Source organism: Monodelphis domestica, chromosome 7, assembly GCF_027887165.1.
Source record: "Monodelphis domestica isolate mMonDom1 chromosome 7, mMonDom1.pri, whole genome shotgun sequence".
Taxonomy (NCBI): Eukaryota; Metazoa; Chordata; class Mammalia; order Didelphimorphia; family Didelphidae; genus Monodelphis; species Monodelphis domestica.
Window position 1 is genome coordinate 131,115,424 of NC_077233.1, and position 23,746 is coordinate 131,139,169.

Sequence of the window (23,746 nt, forward strand, 5' to 3'; positions counted from 1 at the left end):
CCATTGAGTGTCCCTAGTCCCACCCACCTAGTCCCCACTACTAACTCCTTAACTAACAACCCTTAACACATCAACCCCACCATCCCCCCCACCGTTTCTCAGAGGCTGGCTTCAGCAGCGCCGCGCATGCTCTCTTCACAGACGAGTGAAGGGCAGCGGTCGAGTGATGCGCATGCTCAAGGCCAGGTATTCGGGCTGACTTTGAGAGCTCGTGGGCGGCGCGTGCGCGGCAGGGGGCGGGGAGGGGGAGGAGCCAGGTAAAACGGCGCCTGCGCAATCGCGCTACCCGCTGTTGGTCGGAGAGCTGGGGTGAAAGCGGACCTTTGGAGCTGGGTGAGGCGCTGGGTGTGCTAAGGGACAGGGGGTCTTGGCATTGAGGATTTAAGGGCTCCAGACGCTAGTGAGAGGGTAGAGAAAGAGGCAGAAAGAAAATGTGATGAATTGTCTAGGGGCGGCGATGCTTTGGGAAACCGGGGGCTTCAGCGAGATTTGGAGGGGGGATGTGGAGGCCTCGTAGGGAGAGGGGAGGAGGGAGTTATAGAGGAAAGGGGGCGTTTCGGAGCACGGGGTGGGGGGAAAGAGAGTTGCCTTGAGAGGAGGGGTATATGAGGAGCCTGTGGTGTAGGGGGAGCTTGAGAGGAGGTCGGGACTCGGATGAGAAGTAGGGGTGACCCCCATTTTTCAAATGCTGATTGGATTTGGTAATGGAGGCAGTACCCCACGGAGCAGGTGATTAGGACCGGAATGGTATGGGGTGGTCTTCATTTGTCTGAGGCGAGAGAGTCCATGACAGAGCAGAACAGAACTGTCAGATGGGGCCAAACATCGTCCAAACCCTGTGCCTGGCCAGGGTCTGTTGTGGAAACACGGGTGACAAGTGCGGGTTAATCCAAGGAGCTCTGGGTGAGTGTTATGAGTATTTGTCCAATAGCCTAAAGGGGAAAAGAGGCTTTGAATCAACAGGCTTGAGCAGTTAAATAACTGCAGTCCGATAACCTATCAGGTCAGGTCATATGTTATTTCCTCAAGACTGCTGCTTCTGGGTATTCACACGACTCTGAAACTTATAGGTTTAATTACCAAAAAAAGCAAGGAATCTCTCCAATCTCTAGGGGCCTCCCAAGTTGAGAGAGGTTGATTCAAGTATGAGTGGTCAGACATCATGACCAACTGCCCTTGAAGAATTAGTCATAGGGTAGGGCTTATTCTTGTGATGTCCTTAAAAGACAATACTAAACTCCTTATCTGCAGATGTGGGGAAACCCCTTGGACAGGTTACTATATCTAGTGCTTACTCTAAGGTTGGAGACCTAAGCAGTGGATCTCCATCATTAAATGAAACCACTGTCTCCCTCTTTGAGAACTGTTGTCACCTATCTTCTAGTACCTTACAGAGCAGAGTTCCTTTTTTTTTTTTTAAGCTCAGAAATGAGGGTCTTATTCTAGGAATTGCTCAGATTTTAATAGAAGTTGAGTAGATATGAACTCCCCAGTGATTTATGTTTAGAGCCTCCTGGAAGAGATAAAAGAATGACCTGGGGCTGAGTGGGAGATTGAGGAAGCAGATGGCTTGATCTGGAGCAAGGAAATGAGAGCTAAAGCAAGATTAAACCTGAAGGGTTTTTAAAAAAAATAAACACCCTAAGGGATATAGGTAGGTCTTTCAAGGTAGCAAAAAAGAAGTCACTTAGGTAGGCAAATACCAATGAAAATCACATCTCTGAGAGGCCTACTCTTAGGTGCCAAAGGAGAAACAAAGCAGCTCAGGATCAGAGTTGCTCCTTGATTTAACTTGCATATTTTATTTTGGGTTTATGCTCTTCCCTACCCTCTCAGGGAAGAAGGGTCAAGTGTTAGCCAGAGGAGGTGAGAGAATTTTGAGAACTTCATATTTCAATCAGCAGTGTCTTTGGATGCTAGAATCTAGAGAAATTTCCTGAGTCAGTGAGCTTCCACAAAGCTGAGATTCACTGGTCTTAAGAATGTTTTGCTGTCATCCGTTATGTATATACTGTTAGCATTCCTAGATGTGGGCACAGTACCAGAAACTCTTGGTAACCTTTGAAGACTGGACAAATTTATCTAATCATTCTTTTTTTTTTTTTTTAAGGCTAGGCACTGGGGGTTAAGTGATTCAGCCAGGGTTCACACAGCTAGGAAGTGTCTGAGGCCAGATTTGAACCCAGAACTTTCCATCTCTAGGCCTGACTCTCAATTCACTGAGACACCAAGATCTGATAATTTTTAAGTAGAAGCTCTCAAAGGGGAAATTTTGCCTTAGCCAGACTTTAAACTCGTACTGATCCTATTGTCCTTGCTAAAATGGAAGTCACTCTGGAGACCGGGAGATGATGCTTTTTGACATTGAGTTTCCTATTCTTTCCTACCTCATCCTGAATTTCTTCTTCCTATCCTTGGTCTGACACTGGTAATGGCTAGTTATTTGATAAATTGTTAGCAGGCTTTTATTCATTTTGGTGTTGTATGCCTATTAATGATAAAATTAGTTCCAGGAATGATTGCTTTTAAAGGGTCCTATTGTTCTGTGACCTGCACAGGTTGAAGTAGGGGCTCGTAGTTAGGCCTTTTTGCATCTTTATTCTCTGTTCTTCTTGGGTCCTTTTACTTAATCTTTTTAAATCTGTCTTGTCAGGCCTATAAGGCCTTTACTTTGGATTTTCCATTTCAATTATAGAGAAAGCTTTTCATATGTTTCATTTAGTACCCTGATTCCTTGCAATTAATATCTTTCTATAGATTTCACACTGCATTTGTGCATTTTAGCTAATCTCAGATTGTTTCACTGAATTATGGTAGGATGGGCCTGTAAACAGCAATCTAGTCTAATTCTTTGCCATTTGGATGAATCTCTCTCTCTCTCTCTCTCTCTCTCTCTCTCTCTCTCTCTCTCTCTCTCTCTCTCTCTCTCTCTCACACACACACACACACACACACACACACACACACAATCTGAGGGAAGGTTTGAACCCAGAACCTCCCATCTGCTGGCCTAGCTCTCTATCCACTGAGCCACTTAACTGCCTAAATGAATTTTCACTTTAAGGTTCCTGTCAAGTAAACATCTAACCACTGCCCATATTCCAGGAGTGATGGAAAATTCATTACCCCATGAGATAATCCATTCCGTTTTTTAACAACTCTAATTGTTAGGAAATTCTTACCAATTTGGAGCTAATTTGTGTCTCTATACTTCTGAAATCTGTTGGACTTACTTCTGTCTCTGGGGCTAAGCAAAATAACTTTTTTTGTATATATAATAATTTTTATAACAAAATAACAAATTTTTCTCTGTGATAGTGCCTTCATTTATCAGAATTTGTTCTTTTAAGCCAAATATCCCTAGTTCCTTAAATTGATATTTTAAAAACATGGTTTTGAGTCACCTGACTTTAGTCATACTTTTTAAAATATGGTGCCTAAAAGGGAACACAATTAGTTTGACTAACATAGAGCACAATGATGTTGTCACCTCCCTTATTCTAGACACTCTTTATTTCTATTATTGCAGATCCAAGAATCCACTTCCTTTTTTTTTTTGCAAGCAGTTGAGCTGATTAATATTAACCTTGAAGTTCATTAAACCCACTGGTCTCTTTTCACATGAATTGCTGCCTAGCTACATCTTTAGCATTCATTCTTGTACAATGGATATTTTAAAACTGTGTAAGCATTTATATTCATTTAAAAAAATAATAATAATCCTTACCTTCCATCTTAGAGTCAATACTGGACAAATCTTTGGGGTGGGTTTTTTTTGTTGTTGTTGTTTTTAATTTTTTTAAACCCTTACCTTTCTGTGCTAAAATCAGTAGTGTGTATTGACTCCAAGGCAGAAGAGTGGTAAGGGCCAAGCAATGGGGGTTAAGTGACTTGCTCAGGGTCACACAGCTAGGAAGTATCTGAGGCCAGATTTGAATCTAGGACCTCCGGCCTCTAGGCCTGGCTCTCAATCCACTGAACCACCCAGCTGCCCCCTTACATTCATTTTTAATAAATTTTGCTCCATTGCTCCAATCTGTCTTATTTTTTTGGATCCTAATTCTACTATCCAAATATTAGCTATGTCTCTCAAGCCAGGGCAGTTCACAAAATTTTAAAGTATGCTATTCATTTCTTAAGTCATTAATAAGCATGTTGACCCAAGAAATGGGTTAGGGATATAAGTATTCACACAATACTTAGAGATGGTCCTTCAACTTGAGATTTTGGGGTAGGTCTTTCAATTAGTCTTAAATCTATCCAATTATAAAATTTTGCTGAGGCTGGATATCAAATTAATCTAGCTACAGTTGCAGAAGCTGAGATATTTGATTATTTGGATATTATTTGCCAATCTCCAATGGCATGTTTAGGGATAACATACAATAGTTCAACAGTTATCTATAATTTGTTCAAGCGAGGTACTTGAATTTATTTAGAATAACTAGAGAGTGCCTTTTTATTATCTCTTTACTTATCTTAGATTTCAGTTCTCTCTTGACTTTTATTGTTCTATCTTTTCCAATCTGGAGATCATTCTTCTTGATAGATAAAACAAGAAAAATTAGAGTTGAGTAATTCTGCTTTCTCCCTGCCATCTGCTAAGATTGCCCCATCACAGGCCTATTCCTTCCTTATTGCTTTTGTCCCCAACAACACAGGCCTTCAACCATTTTGGACTTTAGTCTTCCTGACAGTTTGTACAGGTCCCTGCTTTTGTGCTTAGTCTTGGTTTTATGCCCTCCTTCTATCTTCTATAAAAGTTCTTTTTGAATCTGAGCTTATCAGAAATACTATATAACAACACCTCTGGATATTTTTCAGAAGCCCCTTGGCTAATCCTTTGTCTGTGGCTGAGGTCATCTTGACCTTAGCACTGGGGTATTGATTTAGAAACAGCGTCAATTCTTAAGTCAGTTTTGTTGTTGTTCAGCTGTGTTCGACTTCATGAAGCCATTTGAGTTTTTGAGGTTTTCTTGGCAAAGATGCTAGAGTGGTTTCCTTCTCCAGCTCATTTTATAGATGAAGAAACGAAGGCAAATAGGTTATATAACTCGCCCAGGTTCAAGCAGCTAATTAAGTGTCTGAGGTCAGATTTGAATTCAAGTCTTTCTGACTCTAGACCTAGCACTCTTTTCATTGTTCCACCTGACTACCCTCATCTTAAGCCAATAACCCTATGCAAATTCTCCCAAGTTTTATCAATCCCTTCCCCTGTTTTCTCCCTGAGGCTGAGTCTTTCTATCTTGCCCAAGTTAGAAGTACAGCATCCACTCATGGTTCCAGTTCTAGTGTTGATCATCATGGAAATTTTGACTGTTTTGTTTCTAACTTGAACCACTTCTCCTCTTCTTAAGCAGCTTGGTGGTTTCCTACTCTTTTAGGGCTACCATATTATTGAAAAATGAGTGATGGATACCTGATCCACTTTAGCCCAGTTGTAGCTCAGGACTCTCAAAGGATCTCAAATCTCAAAAGAACTCAAGGATCCACCAGCCTCATTATAAAACATGTACCATGGATGCAAACTCTGTTTCATAGAAGCTTGTCTTATAGCAATATTGGGGGAATCTTTCAGCTCTCATTTTCCTTTGTTGTTTTTCTTCTACATTCAAGATTTTAATTATGCCCTGATACTCCATTACCAAAAATTATATGTTTTTCTATGATCTTATTTTATCTTAGTGGAAATTTATTCTACCATGATATCAGGCCAGCTTTTCTGGGATCTATTATATTCCTTATCCTAATCAATTTTGTTCCTATTACTGGCTTCTCCCATCCCTAAATTTTCCTGCTGTTGGCCTCTTGATCACTCTAATGTACTCTAGTACTCTAATGTACTATCTAGTACATTATATAGAGTACACTCTAATGTACTATCTAGTGGTAGTTCCATTTGCTATACCATATAAATATTAACTAAATCATCACTACTTTCTTTGGAAGGCAGGTAAAGGGGAGAAAGTAAAAAGGTTGAGTGAATTTTTAGGATTAGTTGGCTTTTGTCTTCCTTGTCTTGTAGAAGCAGAGTTACCTGTATGGACATTGGATTATACCAGAATAAATCACATATTGAAGCCTGAGGATAATACACATAAAATCATCTCTCTCCTCAGAGGCACCTCTTGCTAAGAAACTGATTTATCTCATTAACCAAGGAAACTAGAGTCACCAGAACGAGTGCCATGCCTAGCCCCAACCCCAGAGACCTAGTGCCAAGCCTCTCCCCTTTACTCCACACAGGGGAAGGAGAAAGGGTTCCCATTGGGCTGCTGGGCAGAGGGGTGGGTGATGTGAAAAAATGTCATCAGGCACAGTGGAGAGAGGGAGGGGAACAGCTCTGCCCAAGTCTCTACCTTTCTACTAACAATTTAGATGGGGGGGTGGGGCATACTGTGCATGGCATGTACCACAAAAATCACTCTGTGTGGCATCTTTGGTACCTGTGCTATAGGTTCACCATCACCGCATTAGGCCATGCTGGGCAATGGTTAAAAGATGCTAATTTGGTAGGCTAAGGAACAACTAAACTCAGTGCCTGAACCTATAAGTCTGATATCTTACATATGGGGGAGAAAAAACACGTCTGTTTTTTCTCCCATAGGTTTGTATTGCTTCGGAACTTGCAACATGTATCCCAACATTGCCATCATAGATTTAAAAGGTGATAGCTGATGGTGCTTCTTTTAGCAAATGATTTAAAATCAACCGGAAAAATACTATCACACTTTGGTACATGTCACAGATTCCATCTTCCAGAGGATACAATTTAACTTTAAGTACCACTGTATCTAGGCTTGAAAGATAATTTCTGCCTTTTAAGTAGTCATTTTTTATACTCACATATCAATCAGTATTTAAGAAGTAATTCTCAGATGGATTTTGTTGTCCTTGATTTTTAAGAATATTGGGGGAAAGGGCTGCTAGGTGCCTTAGTCAGTTGAGAGCCAGACAGTCGGCCTGGGTTTATATCTGAGACACTTTATAACTCTGTGACTCTGGCCAAGTTACTTAACCCCCATTGCCTAACCTTACCATTCTTCTGCCTTGGAACCAATATACAGAATTGATTCTAAGATGGAAGGTAAAGGTTTAAAAAAAAAAAGGAATATAGGGGAAAGGAAGCAGCTATCTGGCTCAGTGAATAGAGAAGATCAGACCTGGACATAGGTGGTCCTAGGTTCAAATGTGACTACAAACATTTCCTACCTATGTGACCCTAGGCAAGTCATGTAAACCCCAATTGCCTAGCTTTTATCACTTTTCTGCCTTGGGAAGAAAAAAAGAGAATGTAGGAGAAAGAAGGAATATGAAGCAAGGTGAATAGGGTCCAGAGTTAGATGTGATATGAAAGCCAAGGAACTTTGGTAATTCTTGCAGTCATAGAATTATTTACTGGGAGCATATTCCTTGTTACTTGTCTATAGATCTCCAGAAGACCAGGAAGATTTTGTTTCTTTGAGCACCATGGGCTTGAGGTTCAACCACCATTTCCAGTTTTGGATCCTGTGTACCTCCCAACAGGTTTGGATATTAGCTCTCTCCTTACCTTGGTATGAACTTCCTACTTGTGGCAACCCTGCATTTTCTGTGACTAACATCTCATTAGTGGTTATATCTATGTTGTACCTGGCACGTGGCCCTCATTGTCTGCTACCCTTGAAGGACCAGGGATTGAGTTCCATAGTAATTAGCTACTTGGTAGTTACTGTGGAATTCTAATCATTATTAATATTTGAAAAATTTCTATAGCTTATGCTGCTGCATTGAAACAGCATGTATCAGTCTTATACACGTGAACATCAAGCTTCTCATAACTGACAGAACTTATTGTTTCCTTTCCAGAGCAGTCTTCTTCATTCTGGCATTTGCCATAAGAAAGTACTTCTTCATTGCCCAGAGAGGAAATTTTTCTCCTGTACTAAAGTAGTTCACCAGGCCAGGCATAGTCTTTTGTGAGGTGTCTAAGGCTTTGTTTACTCTATATTTGGCTGTTCTGAATCTTTCATCTCCAAAGATCCCTAAATATGCACAGCCTTTTTTACTGGAAGCTTTTTGTTCTTTAAGATGGAAGAGAATTAAGCATGAGGCAGTTTTCTGTTTGTTTCTTTTCTTGCTTTCATCTTTTCTAATCTAAAAGATAGATTCTTTATCAGCAGGACCTTTTTAATTGTGTATGCATTAACAATCTGTATTTGTTGCCTATAATTAACTTCTCATAATTTAATCCTAAAATGGATATTCCATAATAATATAATGGGATTCTCCCCCTTTTAATTCTGAATTTAATAAACCCAACTAAAATGAGAATTTCCATATATACAGTATATAACAAAGAGAGTGAAACTGCAAATCTCTATGTACAACTTTTCTTTTTAACTTATGTAACAAATTCAACATGTTTCTTTCAAAGTTTCTGAAAATTTCAAAAATTGTGTTTCAATAATACTTTCTTTTTCTTTCTCAATTTTGGACAATTTTATCCCTAGTCCCTCTTTCTCTCCTCACTTCTCCCTCAAATGAGGAAAATGAAGAACAAAACCTTTTTTTTTTACTGAACAACATTTTTTGTGAAGATATAGCAAGAATAGAAATATTTTCCCTGTACACAGCACATGTGGGCACACTCTCCCCTATACTATCTCAGTCTTTTGGAAGAGACCTGATTCCCTAATGGTTAACAAAACCTTTTTATAACAAGTATGCCAAGTCAAGCAAAACATTACCCCTGTCTAAAATGTGTTTTTTTATTTTGTACCTTAAGTCTGTCATCTCCTGATTATCAGGATTTATATAACATGCCTTGTCATTTGTGCCTCAAATTCTGGTTAGCTATTACATTGATCAGAGTTCTTGTAAGGTGTTATAAATGAATTGTTCTCCTGATTTTGTTCACTCTTTATCAGTTCTTCCCAGGTTTCTTAGAAACCATCAACTTTTGCCATTTCTTATGGCTCAACTTTACATTTATATGACATATTTTCTTCAGCAATTCCTCAGCTGGTGGACACCTATTCCTTATCCCAACCTTAGCTTCTAGTTCTTTGCTATCAAAAAGAGAACTACCACAAATATTTTTATAGAAAAGAGTAATGTAGAGGCAGTGTAGTGCAATGGGAAAAAAAGCATTGGACTTTCAGTCAAAAGATCTGGGTTTAAATGTCAATGTAGCCTTCACCAAGGCATTGAACCTGTTATGGAGCATTGACATACTCAACTGTAAAATGTCAGAGTTGAACTGGATGACCATTTAAAGTTTTCTTCCAATTCTAAATCTGTAATCCTTTCTTTTATTTCCTTTTCTCCACTCTTTTCTTTCTCTCTTTCTCCCCCCCAGCTTTAGTCTATCTTCTCTCATTCATCATCCACCACTTTAAAATCTAACTGAATATTCCAAAAGATCTCATATTAATCCTACTCATTTTGATCATCCTCTCTACTTTTATTTATAAAGTATGTACTGCATATAAATATTATACTAGATAATAAGTGGATGTGAAAGACTTGGATAAGCCACATTCCCTGGGTCTAGATTGAAATTAAACTAAACCAAGGCACATAGTTCTAAGCATGTCCAGTTCATTGAGTAAAGCAACAACTAAGCAAACAAAAAGACCTTGAATAAGGACAGGCAGATCATGTTTGCAGACAAAAAGAACATTCAAAAGTTAGAAGACAGCATCATAGATGGGGAAAACAATATAATTGGTCCCAAAACTTGTAGCATCATAGATGGGGAAAACACATTATTAGTTACACAGTTTGAAGTATCACAGACATGAAAAACAATATGATTAAAAGCTGAATTTCAAAACTTAACCTCTGAGACAAATGAAACGTGACTTAAACAGTTACCAAAATGTCAGTGAGGATACAGAATGAAATCAATAATAAAATAGAATCAGTTTGATTTTCCCAATTTTCACTTAATTTCATGGAGTTAAGGAGACTGTATAGTTACAAAGTAAATTCACATACCAGTTTTCATTTTAAAAATAGAAATGTACATTAAAAAGACAAAGAACTTAAAAGACATAAGAACAATGGCCAATCATAACTCCAGTGGACCATGGATTGTGAAGATTAAATTAACTCTCCCCAGCCCATTTTTAGATTTAATCACCAGAAGCATATACATCCCACTTACACTTGAGTGGGGGAGGTCTGATAGTGGGTGAATCAGAATCTACTGACTGCCCTCTGGGCAGTCCTAAGCAAAGCTTTAGCTATAATTGGTCCATGTAAAACAGAAGGAAGAGACAAAAAGAAATGGTCTTTAGAATTGCCAAGAACTTCCTATAAAGAAGTCTTTAGGTCTTTTCTCCTTCAACTTGATCTTGAAGGAGTTCCAGCTTGAGATCTCAGACTGCTCTTGGACTTTTCCTCTTAGAACTACCACGTGGGGTGAGTAAAAAAAAGGCTGGCTCCTTTCCTGGATTTTCTGAAGGGACTAGCCCCAGGAGAGGCCTACCCTCTTCAGAGAGGCTTCCTGCATCCCCAGGTCCTCAGCTCAAGGCTGAGGCCCTACCAGCTAAGGACTAATTAGCCCTGCCTGGGTTGAGCCAGGGGTCAGAGCAAAATACTTAGTGTGTGGGTTAGATATCTTACCCTATCCTCTCTCTGATTTGCTTACTTTCACTTTTTCTAAATTTTATAAATAAATTGTTACACAAAAATCATTTTGGAATTGATTAAATTCCTGGTGACCCTATTCTTAAATAATCTAGTCCAATCTGTTATATTAACCCTTGCATTTCTAACCCCTTACAGGATGAAGCATGCTTCCCACCTCTTGAGAGAGTTGATAAGCTCAGGGTACAGAATGAAATGTATATTTTTTTGGATATGGCCAATGTGAGAATTTGTTTTGCTTGACTATGAATATTTGTTACAAGGGTGGTTTTTTTTTTTTAATTTCCTTTTTACCTAATGGAGTGAGGTAAAAAAGGGAGAAAATAAATTTTGTTCATTTTTTTAAAAAATTAAAATAACTTTAAAAAGAAATGTACAGAAGATGGAAGCAAAACCAAGTAACAAAAAGTGAGTATAAGAAAGTAGCATAGTCCTGTAAAAAGTATCAGTTATATTAAACCTCAGAATGACCGGAAGCTGATGAGCTAATGACCACAAAAAAATACTTTTAAAGTTATATTGGGAAAAAAAAGGGAGGATCAAAGAAGTGATATGATTTTGGATGGAGTAACTTTGAAGTGACTTTGCTTGGAGTGGACTTCTTTTCTTTGGATGGCCCACATGCCTAGAATTCTCTCTCTCTTCTTCTGGCTCTGGATTTCTCTGGCTTCCTTCCAGTCCCAGCTAAAATCCCACCTATACAGGAAACCTTTCCCAATCCCCCTTAACTCTAGTGCCTTCCCCTTGTTAATCATTTCCTATTTATTCTGTATATAGCTTGCTGGTTTGTGGTTATTTGCTTGTTAGCTCCCTCATTAGATTGTGAGCTCCTTGAGAACAAAGATTGTTTTTTTTTACCTTTCTTTGTATCTCCAGCACAGTGCCTAGCACATAGAAGGTGCTTAAATGCTTTTTGACTGAGTGATTGAGTAGATAATGACCACTGACAGCAAGGAAGTGGATCTGCTCAATTCTGGTTTTGTTTCTTTTTTCTTTGTCAGGGAGAATGGTTTTTATACTGGAGATAACAAAACAAAAATGACTAATAGGGAGTTGATAATCAAGATAAATAAGATAGTATGAGAGTCCTTAGTTACTTTTGATAAATTCCAGTCACCTGGCTCAGATGAATCACATCCTTAGGTCCTAAAAAAAATTGGCAGATGTGATTGCAAAGCCATGGTCAATGCTATTTAAAAGATTATGGTAGGGGCAGCTTGGTAGCACAGTAGATAGAACACCAGGCCTGGAGTCAGGAGGACCTGGGTTCAAATGATCCCAGATACTTCCTGGCTTTGTGACCCTAGACAAATCACTTAACCCCAATTGCCTAGCCCTTGCCACTCTTCTCTTAGAATTGATATGAAGACAGAAGGTATGGGTTTAAAAAAAACAACATGGAAAAGTGGGAGTTACCACAAGATTAGAGAAGAGCAAATGTTGTCCTGATTTTCAAAAAATGAAGAGAACAAAGTCTACAAATTATAGGCCTGTCAACTTGACTTCCATTCCTGAGAATAATTTCAAAAAGATCCTTTGTGAATATGGTGAATATTTGGAAGTGGCAGCTATAGAAAACTATAATGACTTCATCAAGAACAAAATTGTCATATTTTTGACAGGTTTATTAAACTAGGTGATAAAAGGGATACTGTATATATGTTAACTTACATTTTAGCAAAGCTCTTGACAAAGCATCTCATACTATTCCTTTGGAGAAGATGGAAAGATAAGGATCAGATGATAAAAACAGATAGATTCAGGACAAAATGGATATCAATATTTCAAGAGTAATTGTTAATAGTTCAATGTCAATGTGAAAGAAGTAGAATGCCTCAGAGCTCTCTTCTTGGCCCTGTACTGTTTTTTAACATTTTTACCAATGACTTGGATAAAGGCATAAATGATATATTCATGAAATTTGCTGATCACAAAGATGAGAGAGATAGCAAACACTGAGAAAGGCAGGTTCCAAAAGGATCTTAACAGGCTAGAGAAGTCAGGTAGAATAGGAAACCTGAAGGCCATATATTGACTTAGAAAACCACAAATTAACATTATTATATTGTATTTTTATTTATTTTGTTTTTTCATTTTAATTTTCCAATTGCATTTTAATCTGATGTGGCCAGGAAGAGTGAGTTTGATCCTCTAGGCTAGAGCACTGGACTGATTCTAATAAGAGGAAATTCAGTAGATCAAAATGTAAAATCTGGCCAGAAATTAACTGTACAGATATAAGGTGAAAGTGGCATGGATAAGCAGCAGTTCTGAAAATGACCTGAGGGTTTTAGTGGACTGTAAACTCAGTTTGAGTCAGCAGTGTGATATGAACAGCCCAAAAAGCTAGTATAATCTTGAGTTGCATTAGGAAGGGCTTAGATTCCAAGTACAGAGAAATGATAATCCCACTGTGCTCAGCACTTGACCTATCCAATCTGAAGTATTGTGTACAGTTCTGGGTATCAGTTTAATCTTGAGAGTCCAGAAGAGAGCCGCTAGGATTGTGAAGGGCTTTGAGTTCATGACATGAGAATTGGACATGTTTAAACTGAAGAAAAGAAGATTCGGAGAGTACAGGATAACTTTGTTTAGGTATTTGAAGAGTTGTCACGAGGAGGATGGAATAGACTTGTTTAGTTTGACTCCAGAGGCTAGCACCACAAGCAACAGAAGTGGGTAGAGGTTGTAAAGAAACCATTTAGGCATGATGTCAGAAAAAAAACTTCCTGATAATTAAAGTTGCCCAGAAGTAGAATGCTTTGCTACAAAAAGTAGTGAATTTTCCTTCTTGAAAATCTTCAAGCAAGGGGCAGCTAACAACTCAGAAAATTGAGAGCCAGACCTAAAGGAAATCCTGGCTTCAGACACTTCCTTCTCTGTTGTGACCCTGGGCAACTCACTTGATTCCCATTGTATATCCCTTACCACTTTTCTACTTTGGAACCAGTATACAGTATTGATTCTAAGGTGGAAGGTAAGGGATTTTTAAAAAAGAAAATCTTCAAGTATAAGCTGGACAACTGCTTGTAGATATGTTAGAGCAGGAATTCTTTCATGTATAGGTTGAACTGAATGGGAACTGAAATATCTTCCAATTCTCAAATTTAGTGATTTGGGATTGTTACTAGCACAGATAATTATACTGAGGGAAGGAAAGGGAACAATGTATTTATCAACTAATAACTTTAATATATAAAGTAATTAAAAAGCACAAAAAAGTAATAAAATAAATACATACATTATACATTATATACACATATACATATATAGGTATATAAATGCATCTATTGTGTGCCAGGCACTATATCTAGTGCTTTACAAATATTATCTCACAATGTTATGATAGGGAGTGCATTAGATAATTACAAAACAGTGTTATGTGAAGACTTACAGGAATGGTCATTATCATTTAGGGTGTGGTGTGATCATGGAACTTCACAGAAGAAATAGGATTCGAGTTAGGCTTTAAAGGATGATTAGGAGGGGGCAGCTGGGTAGCTCAGTGGATTGAGAGCCAGGCCTAGAGATGGGAGGTCCTAGGTTCAAATCTGGCCTCAGCCACTTCCCAGCTGTGTGACCCTGGGCAAGTCACTTGACCCCCATTGCCTAGCCCTTATCACTCTTCTGTCTTAGAACCAATACACAGCATTGATTCTAAAATGGAAGGTAAGGATTAAAAAAAAAAAAAGGATGATTAGAAGTTCAGCCAGCAGAGGAGAGTGAAGGAATTTCGGGCATATTATGAGCAATGGTATGAAGATATGAGAGTACATATCATTCCAAGAACAGAAAATATAAAGTATAGAACTTAGAGAAGATTGATGATATGATTTTTTAAAAAATAAAGGCCCAGATTGCAGAGTACCTTGGATATTAGTAAAAAAAAATTGAACTTTGGGGCCATCTGGGTAGTTCAGTGGATTGAGAGCCAGTCCTAGAGATAGGAAGTCCTAGGTTCAAATCTGGCCTTAGGCACTTCCCAACTGTGTGACCCCTGGGCAAGTCACTTATCCCCCATTGCCTAACCCTCACCACTCTTCTGCCTTGGAACCAATACACAGCATTGAGTGTAAGATGGAAGGTAAGGGTTGAAAGAAAGAAAGAAAGAAAGAAAGAAAGAAAGAAAGAAAGAAAGAAAGAAAGAAAGAAAGAAAGAAAGAAAGAAAGAAAGAAAGAAAGAAAGAAAGAAAATTGAACTTTAATGAGGCAATAGCGAGCCACTGATTTTTAGCAAAGCAATATAAGCATTAGAAGAGGATAGAGTAGTGTTGAGAAGATCTAATAGGAAGTAATGGCTCACATTCAGACAGGTGGTAATAAGGGACTAAACACTAGAGTGGTAACAATAGGAATAAAGAAAGAACAGATACAATTGGTGAAGGTGGATAAGATGGTTATTTGTTTAACAAAGTGCAACTAACAAGAAGAACTAAAGATTCTAAAACAGAATGCACATTTGGCCTTAGAGACATCACCAAGTCTTGGTAGGAGATACCCATATCTAGAATGTGGGTCTAAGGGTGTACCTTATTACAAAATAAGTGAAAAAAATTAAAATGAAGTAGAATGACATTGTATGCACAGTAATTGTTCTCATGTGAAGAAATCAATGGGAAAAATATGCAGATAGGATATGAATGGTCATGTATTAGAAGCAGAAAGTAGGCCAGTTGGAATTTTAGTGCATGAGGGTTGTCAATGTTAAAAACTGTAAATGCCAAACCGTAGAGGTTTTGGCCAAACTGTAAGGATAATTTTTAGTGTTTTGACTTAAAATCTGAAATAAGTGGTTGCCATGGGAAATTCCCAAATATGAAAATACCCAAGTCAGCTGGGATTTATGGAGATTTTTTAACTAGTAAAGAAAGAAGGAATTAAGGGAAGGAGAGAGAGAGAACTAATTTAAATTGCCCTGGCTCAGGCTAAGCCAAGCAGTAGAAAAAGGGCTCCTGAGCTTAAGGGAGAGCAAGTCAGTCTTTATCACTCACCACAAGATCATCTCCAAGCTGGGTTCTTTCCCTCTGAACTGAAATCTTCTCCAAACTGAATTCAATTTTGAACTCCATTCAAAATCTCCCTCACTTCAACTCAGAACTCCCAACTCAATTACCTTTTACCCCTTCCTTTTAAAGAAATTTTCTCTTATGTCACCTCCCCTAAATTTTCACGTCTACCAATCACAGTAGACTCTTTTTCCCAGGACTGCCCATTCTTAGTTCTCATCTTCTTTTGTTCTCACCTTCTCTGGTTAGAGTAAATCCTTTGAGTACTTCACACCTCTTTTGTTAAGCTTGCCTTTTGTAAGTTGCTTGACCTTTTAGTGATTAATATAACCTTTATAGGTACTTAACACCCTTTTGTATTAGATCTAAAAATAGACCTAGCTTAAGGTTCTAGCTTTACTATAAGTCTGAGTTAGGGACTTCCATTGTTCAATCAGGAGTTTGCAACTTTATCTTCCCCTAAGACACTGAGTAGGGTGGAGTAAATTTAAAAGTTCTTAATACATTCCTGATCAAGTACCTCCATTGTTAAAAATGGGGAATAGCTTAATCAAATCTTCTAAAGTAGAGTCTGAGTAGTTTTAAGATTCACAGAGGGGAATGATGTGAAATCAGCTAGAAAATACAGACTGATGGCAGTATCATGAAGGGTTTTAGATGCCAAATGGATGAGGTTATACTTTATCCTAGAGGCAAAAGAGAACCGTAGAGCTAAATGAGCAGAGGAGTGACAGAATCAGATTTGTGTTATTGGAATATCAATTAGGTAGTTTTGTGAAATTAGGATGATTGTGGTATGAGAGTAGAAATATGTAGCAGAGGTAGAATTGACAGAATTTGGTGAATGAATGTATGGGATGAAAGTGAAGAATCTAGGATGACTTCTAACTTGCAAACTTGAGTTACCAGAAGCCTGGTGATGTGTTTAACAGTGAAGAAGTTAAAAGAAAGATTAGGTTTAAGAAAAAAGATGAGTTCAGTTTTAGGCATGCCTGAAATGTTTAAGTAAGTAAGATCTAAGTGGAAGTGTCCAGCAGGTAGGTGATAAAGAAAGACTGGTGCTTACAACAGAAATAGTCTGGACATATAAATTTGGGGTCTTATGTGAAGTGATATCTTTAAATCCATGAGGTCTGATGAGATCACTGAGATATAGTGGAAAGTGAGAAGGCAAGAGAACTTGGACCTCTAATGTTCATCCCTGTACATAGAGATGATTGATGAATGGTAAAGGAGACTGAGAAGCAACCAGACAGGTAGGAGAAGAACTAAATGAAAGCAGTATCATAAAAATCCAAGAAAGAGAGCATGTCCAGGAGGGAGGAAATGGTCAATAGTGTATTGAACTAAAATCATTGGATTTAGCAATCTGACCTTAGAAAAAGTAGAATAGGTCATGTCAGACTACCCTCCCTTCCCAGACTTGTAGATTAGAAAAATGTAGATATAATTCACCTGTTCTTTTGGATAGATGTAGAGATCTAGGCTAGACAGGAGGAGATTAGATGAATTCAAGTTTTACTGAATGGCAGACCCCAAAGGACTATTAAATGGTTTAATGTCAACTTGGAAAGAAGTGTCCAGTGAAGTACCCTACTGATCTGTTTGACTCTATGCTGTTTAACATTTTTATTACTGACTTGGATAATGGAATAAATGGAATGCTTATCAAATCTGAAGGTGATATAAAGCTAGTACAATGAAATACTTTAATGGGAAAAGACATTGGCTATTAAGATGAATTTTTTATGTGGGTTCAATGAATTCACTTCCCAAGTACAAAATAGGGGAGACATGGCTAAACAGAAATTAGTCTGAAAAAGATCTTGGCTTAATGGACTGCAAGCTATATTATGAGTTAGTGGTGTGATATATGGCAGCCACAAAACAAAAGCTAATGTGATTTTGAGCGTCATTAAAAGACCTAGTTTCTTTCTAAGAGGTTCTGATCAAGAACACAGGCGATACCCAGTCAAACTAAGACCTAGTTTCTAGAAAAAAGATATTAATTTAGTCTCTATATTCTAATTTGGTCAGACTGTATTTGGAGTATTATATTCAATTCTGGGTACCACATTTTGGAACAGCCAGTGAAAACTCTTGGAGTTGGGAGATATAATGTGGTATGCAAGGACTCAGGAAGGTAAGGTCATTGCAAATCATAGAGAATGGGTATGGGAAGGCCTGGGGGAGGTAAAGTATAAGGAGACAAAAAAAAAGATAAGAAGGGGCCAGGTTATGAAGAAATGTAAAAACTAAACAGGATTTTATTTTTGATCCTGAAGGTGATAGGAAACCAAGGAGTTGATTGAATGGGGGGAACAAATGTGGTGATATCAATTGTATGCTTTAGAAAGATCAGTTTGACAACTTAGTAAAAAGTTGATTGTAGTAGGGAGACACTTAAGGAAGGCAGACCCATCAGTAACCTATTTGCAACAGTCCAGGTTGGAGGTGATACAAGTCCTACACCAGGATAGAGGTAATGTCATAGGAGAGAAGGGGGCATATATGAGAAATGCTATGAAGGTAGAAATGGCAGGATTTGGCAGCTGATTGGATTATGGGAGATGGAAGTGAGGGGTCCTGAATGATACCTAGGTTGTCAGCCTGAGTGGTTGGGACATTAGTGGTTCTTCCACATTAATAGGGAAATTAAGAAGAGGGAAGAGTTTGGGGGAAAATTTAATAAATTTGGACATATTGATTTTAAGATGTCTATGAAGAACATCCAGCATAAGTTATACAGTAAACAGGTCAGGAAAGAAGTTAGGACTAGACAAATAGATTTGAAAGTCATCTGCATGGAATTGATAGCTGAAAACAAGGAAGTTGATGAGATCATCAAGTGAAATAGCATAGAGAAAGAAGATGGCCCAGGACGAACCTTGTATTATAAGCATGACATGCATAAAGATCCAGTAAAGAAGAAAGGAATGGTCAAGTAGGTAGGATAACAACCAGCAATGTCTCAAAAACCTAGAGAGGAGTATCAAGGAGTAGAGGGTGATTGACAATGTCAAAAGTCTGCAAAGAGCTCAAGAAAAAGTGAGGGTTGAGAAAAAGCCATTAGATTTGTTAAGTGATCATTGGTAACTTTGGAAAATACAGTTTCAGTTGAATGATGAGGTCAGAAGCCAGACTACTAAGAGTTAAAGAAGAGTGTGAAAGGAAAGGAAGTGGGCATTGACTGTAGACAGACTTCTCAAGGTATATAACCACAAATGGGAGATAAGATGATAACTATTAGGGATATATAGATCAAGTGAGGGTTTTCTGAGAATAGGGAAGACATGAGCATGTGTATTTGAATCAGAGAAGCAGCCAGTATGGTAGTAGTCTCTCGGAGGCTGAGAATGACCATTGTCTTTGTACATGTGTGCACAAAGATACTTGTACGTGAAAGAGATTTAAGAGGAAAAGTCAATGCACAGAGACAGTCCCACTCTCTCGGCGTTGGAAGCCTGGGTCCAGTGGCACAAAAAATCATTACACCTGGAGACTTCCTCAGCTGCATTGTCCTTTGTGCTCCAACACGCCCTAAGCACTCCACTGTGCCTTGCTGTATCGCCATCTCAGCCATTGAATCTTCTTGTTGGTTTCTTCCGCCTGTTCCGGTGAAACAGTCTTCACATGCTGGATGAGCAAAGCCCTAGTTCACCAGGGGTCGGCGACGACCTGATGGCTACCCTCACAAGGTTTGGCCGGCCTGTTGAAGCCATTGCCCCGGGTGTGGCCTCTGCCACATGCTAGCAGCTACTGGGAGCCACAAGTGAGAGCTGGGTGTCAGATAGGGGTCAGAGGCTGGAGAGCTGCCCTAAAAGGGTACGACAAGCCCTCCATACCAAGGTGCTACCCCTCCCTGAACACCCCATACACCCCAGCCAGCCAGTATACAGGAAGGGATTAAATGTAAGTGAGAGAGTGGGGATGTTAGAGGAGGCAATCTGTTGGAGAAGGAAGGCTGGAATAAGATCAATCACTTGTTCATACAGAAAGGTTTGCCTTGGCAAGGAAAAGACCATCTCTTCATGTGAAAATGGATGAAGGAGATTGCTTCAGAAGTCATCTGAGTGACATGACAAATGTCCTGTTTTGCAGTGAAATATGAGGCAAAGTACACAGGTAGGGAAGTGGGGGAACTCCTAGAGTCTTGAAGAGAGTTCAGAAGATTTGGGAAAGCTACAGTGGTAAGGTAGTGAGTCAAGAAAGTGTAAAAGGATTACCTTTCTGAAGTGAGGACCCAGTACAGATTATGTAACATCAGTTTATAATGAATCCAGTCAGCATAGTTGCTTTAATTTCTCCTGCCTTTATTCAGCAGAAGTGCATAGAAGTGAAAGTAGTAAATGCTGAGAGTCCAAGGATGTGGCTTGTCAGAGTGAAGTTTTTGGTAGGATAAAAGGAAAAAAGAATTTGGGAGAAGAGAACAGCATAAAATTGAACTGGTTCCCCAGAGGATCAAGACATGGAAGGGAAGGGAATGTAGTTAGTGCAGGGATGATTGCCTGGGAAAGAAATGAAGTATGGAAGAATTGAAAAATTACAGAATAGCATTTGTAATTTTTAAAATGAGTAATTATTTTTAATTATCATTTTAAAATTTGTGATTTTTTTTCTAATATATCTAAATTTGCTTCTTTACAACTTCACCCTTTGTTCCTGGTTCTGGCCTTTGGGGTCCAATAGCACAAATCTAATTCCTCTTTCAAATGCTAGCCCTTTAACTACTAAACACCTTTATCATGTTCCACTTTGTTATCTTTTCTCCAGGCTAAACATATCCACTTCATCTGATCTGTATGTGCTATAGACTTTACCATCCTGTTTGTTCTCTTCTGAATATTCCAGCTTATCAATGTCCTTCCTTAAACAGTGGCAACCAGAAATGATCACAATACTCCAGTTGGAGTTTGACAAGGACAAAATATAGGGGGACCACTACTCCCCTATATAAGGGTACCTTGATCATGACTGAAAGCATACATCTAGCCCATCATCTGGGTTCTTCTACCAAGTCCTAGGAAGAAAACCTAGAAAACAGTAATCTAAGTCTAGCCTCCTTGGAAAAGATGATCAAGAGCTAGGATTGAGGGCCTGAGAAAACAAAGTCAAACAAGTATCTTAGGCAAATAAAGTCAAAATAACTATTCCTCTTGCCCCTAGCTAGCAAAAGCCATTTCTGGGTTTTTCTTTGTGGAGGCTGGAGATTATAGACTCATTTTTGACTATAACTTTTTTCCTTATCCTCTAGTCTCCTCTGTAGACCTGTTGAAGGAAATTAAATGGATAGTCAAATATATCATCATACACTCTATAACTTGGCAAGAAATCCAACTTAGTTGTATATACTATCTTTGTCATGTGGAAATAAGAATTTCAAATTTAATTAGTTAGGAAAGTTGTGTTCTTCATTTTAAAGATGAGAAATTGATGGTTCTTGTGACTTAGTATTTGTAAAACATATAAGATAGGAACATATAGTAAAGTATGTTTAGTCATAGCTAGGAAAAGGCACAATGTCCTGTGGCATCTGAGAGGGAAAAGTTGATGGATACTCTGAAGGACCAGTCTGTCTCAGAAGATCTACAGTAGCAACTGAAAAATTGTATAAAAAGAATTTTGGTCAATGTCAGGAGGACTGCAGGGGAGAGGTGATGGAAAATGAGAGGTGGGTTTGTAATCTAGCAAGATAGAACTAGGTTACCAGCTATCCAGGAACAAATTTGTTTTGACTGTAGGAGTCAGCCCCAAGGTGTTGTTTTAATAGAAAAAGAAATAAGATGGGGAAAGACAGCATGATATTATATGACTTATGTCCCTATTGGAAATTTGAAATGAAAACCAGATTCCTGGGGGGTTCTGTTGGGCTAGTGGACACCCTGGTGTTAAGTGATGAAAGAGCTGGACTGAGATAGAATAGACATAGTGGTAGCACAAGGGTCACTATGATCCTTAGAGTAGAGCTATCAGGTTCCTAGAAGTCTTCCTTTCTAGTTACCAAGATAATAAAATTCAAACTAACATGTTTAAAAGGAATGAATTTTTAGATAAAATGGAACTTGACTCCCATGACTTGTAGAGCCCTTTTGTGTTTTCATTTTTTGCAGCTGGTGATAAACTACAAAAATATCAGTAGTCACATCTGAAAAGAAAGGATGATAGAGGAACCTGGGCAAAATTTGCTTATGATACATCTTATTAGTATTTTATTCATTGTGTCCTGTACTCCTATGTGATCGAAGGACAAAAATGTAGGGAAGTTCGTTGTACCTCTACCTGCTATGTGTTGCTGAGTTCTCTCACTCTAATTTGACCTTTGGTTTCTAGGATCTTGTTAGCTACAGGGACTAAACTGGCTCTTCCGTGTTGCAGCAGTATTTTGAGCTCTAATTGGAGTGAGATGCAGAAAAGCTGCTAAATCCTTAAACACAGGTCCAAATTATAATCAATGAAGAACTCTTTCATAAGAGAAAGAACCTTATAAAGAAGGTCCCCATAGACATTTTTTTAAACCCCTACCTTCTGTCTTAGAATTAAAACTAAGTATAGGTTCCAAGGCAGAAAAGCTGTAAGAGCTAGGCAATGGGGATTTGTTTGGGGTCACACAGCTAGGAAGTGTCCGAATGAAACCAGGACCTCCTATCTTTAGACCTGGTTCTCTATCCATTGAGCCACCTCCCTGCCCTTTCTCATAGACATTTAAATAGGCAAACCTCTAACATAGTGGAAAATTTTAATTATTAATGACTGTGAGCTAATCAAAGAGCTACATTCCATCCTTATTAGATACCTTTCACTGATCTTTATATTTTTCATCTTTAATTATAAACCTAATAGATCTAGAGGCTGGCAAAAAGGCCAGAATAATCTAGGGTCTCTTTAAGTTGTTCCTGCACCATGAGTACCCAACTTGTGGGGGAGGATACAGCACTTGAACACAAAGGTGTTCTGGAGAAGCGAAAGATAGAAAATATACTTGATTTGACAACAACAACAACAAAAAGGTAGTTGAAAATATCCTTTATTTCCCTCCCCTTTTTGTTTTGTTTTGTTTTTTTAAACCCTTACCTTCCTTGGAGTCAATACTGTATATTGGCTCCAAGGCAGAAGAGTGGTAAGGGCTAGGCAATGGGGGTCAAGTGACTTGCCCAGGGTCACACAGCTAGGAAGTGTCTGAGGTCAGATTTGAACCCAGGACCTCCCATCTCGGCCTGGCTCTCAATCCACTGAGCTACCCAGCTACCCCCCCCCCTTTTGTTTTCTTTTAAGTAGCATCTAGTTTTATGGCAGGAATGGAGTCAATATCCTAATGTGGGGTCAGGATGGCGTAGCCTGAACCAGTTGAGGTGTGGGAAACATTTGAGCCTAGGGTTATAGATTGGAAAATACTTCAGAGATCATTTAGTTCAGTCTTTGTTTACAGTTAAGAAAACTGAGGCCATGGGAGCTTAAATGATTTGCCCTAGGTCACAAAGGCAGTAAGAATTAGTAGGGGTTGAATTTGAACTTAGTTCTTCTGTCTTTAATGCTTTTTTCTTTTTAAACCCATACCTTCTGTCTTAGAATTAATACTAAGTATTGGTTCCAAGACAGAAGAGCAGTAAAGGCTAAGCAATAAGGCTTAAGGAATTTGCCCAGGGTCACACAGAGAGGAAGTATCTAGGGTCAGATTTGAACCCAGGTCCTCATGTCTCCAGGCCTGACTCACTGTCCTCTGAGCTGCCCCATCTAATGCTTTTTTTCCATTTTATCTCTTCCCTTGTCTTTTGCCAGGTTTGGTCCACTTTACTAGTCTGTGCACTTATATTAAAATAGTAAGTGAAATTTCCACTTCCTTCAAAATTGGGAGGATTACTGACCTGAATATCAACTTAGGCTTGTTAAAGGTTTGTTAGGCTAATATTGTCTTCTATAGGAATAATAATATAGAAAATAAACAAGACTAGGATTTTTTTTTTCAGCTAATCTGGATGATTGTTTTAAATTACATACTACATTTTAAAAATTTGGTTTGGTTTTCAGTAGAACAAAGTGAGTGACTCACTTGTGTGTGTGTGTGTGTGTGTGTGTGTGTGTGATAGGGATTGGAACTAGACTGATTT

At 38.6% G+C, this 23,746-nt stretch overlaps 1 protein-coding gene across 18 annotated transcripts in view; it reads left to right on the forward strand.

Annotated features, from left to right (window-relative positions):
- Positions 1–223: 223 nt before the first annotated feature.
- TBC1D24 (TBC1 domain family member 24) overlaps positions 224–23,746 on the forward strand; it is a 43,428-nt gene continuing 19,905 nt past the window's right edge. For 4 of the 18 annotated variants that reach the window (XM_056805478.1, XM_007499500.2, XM_007499507.2 and 1 more), the window contains exons 1-2: positions 224–333; positions 7,431–7,527. The gene's annotated coding sequence lies outside the window, so the exon portion shown is untranslated. Of the gene's footprint in view, positions 904–7,430; positions 7,557–23,746 lie in introns of all 18 variants that reach the window. The other 14 variants (XM_056805479.1, XM_016424226.2, XM_056805485.1 and 11 more) reach the window with 11 other exon arrangements.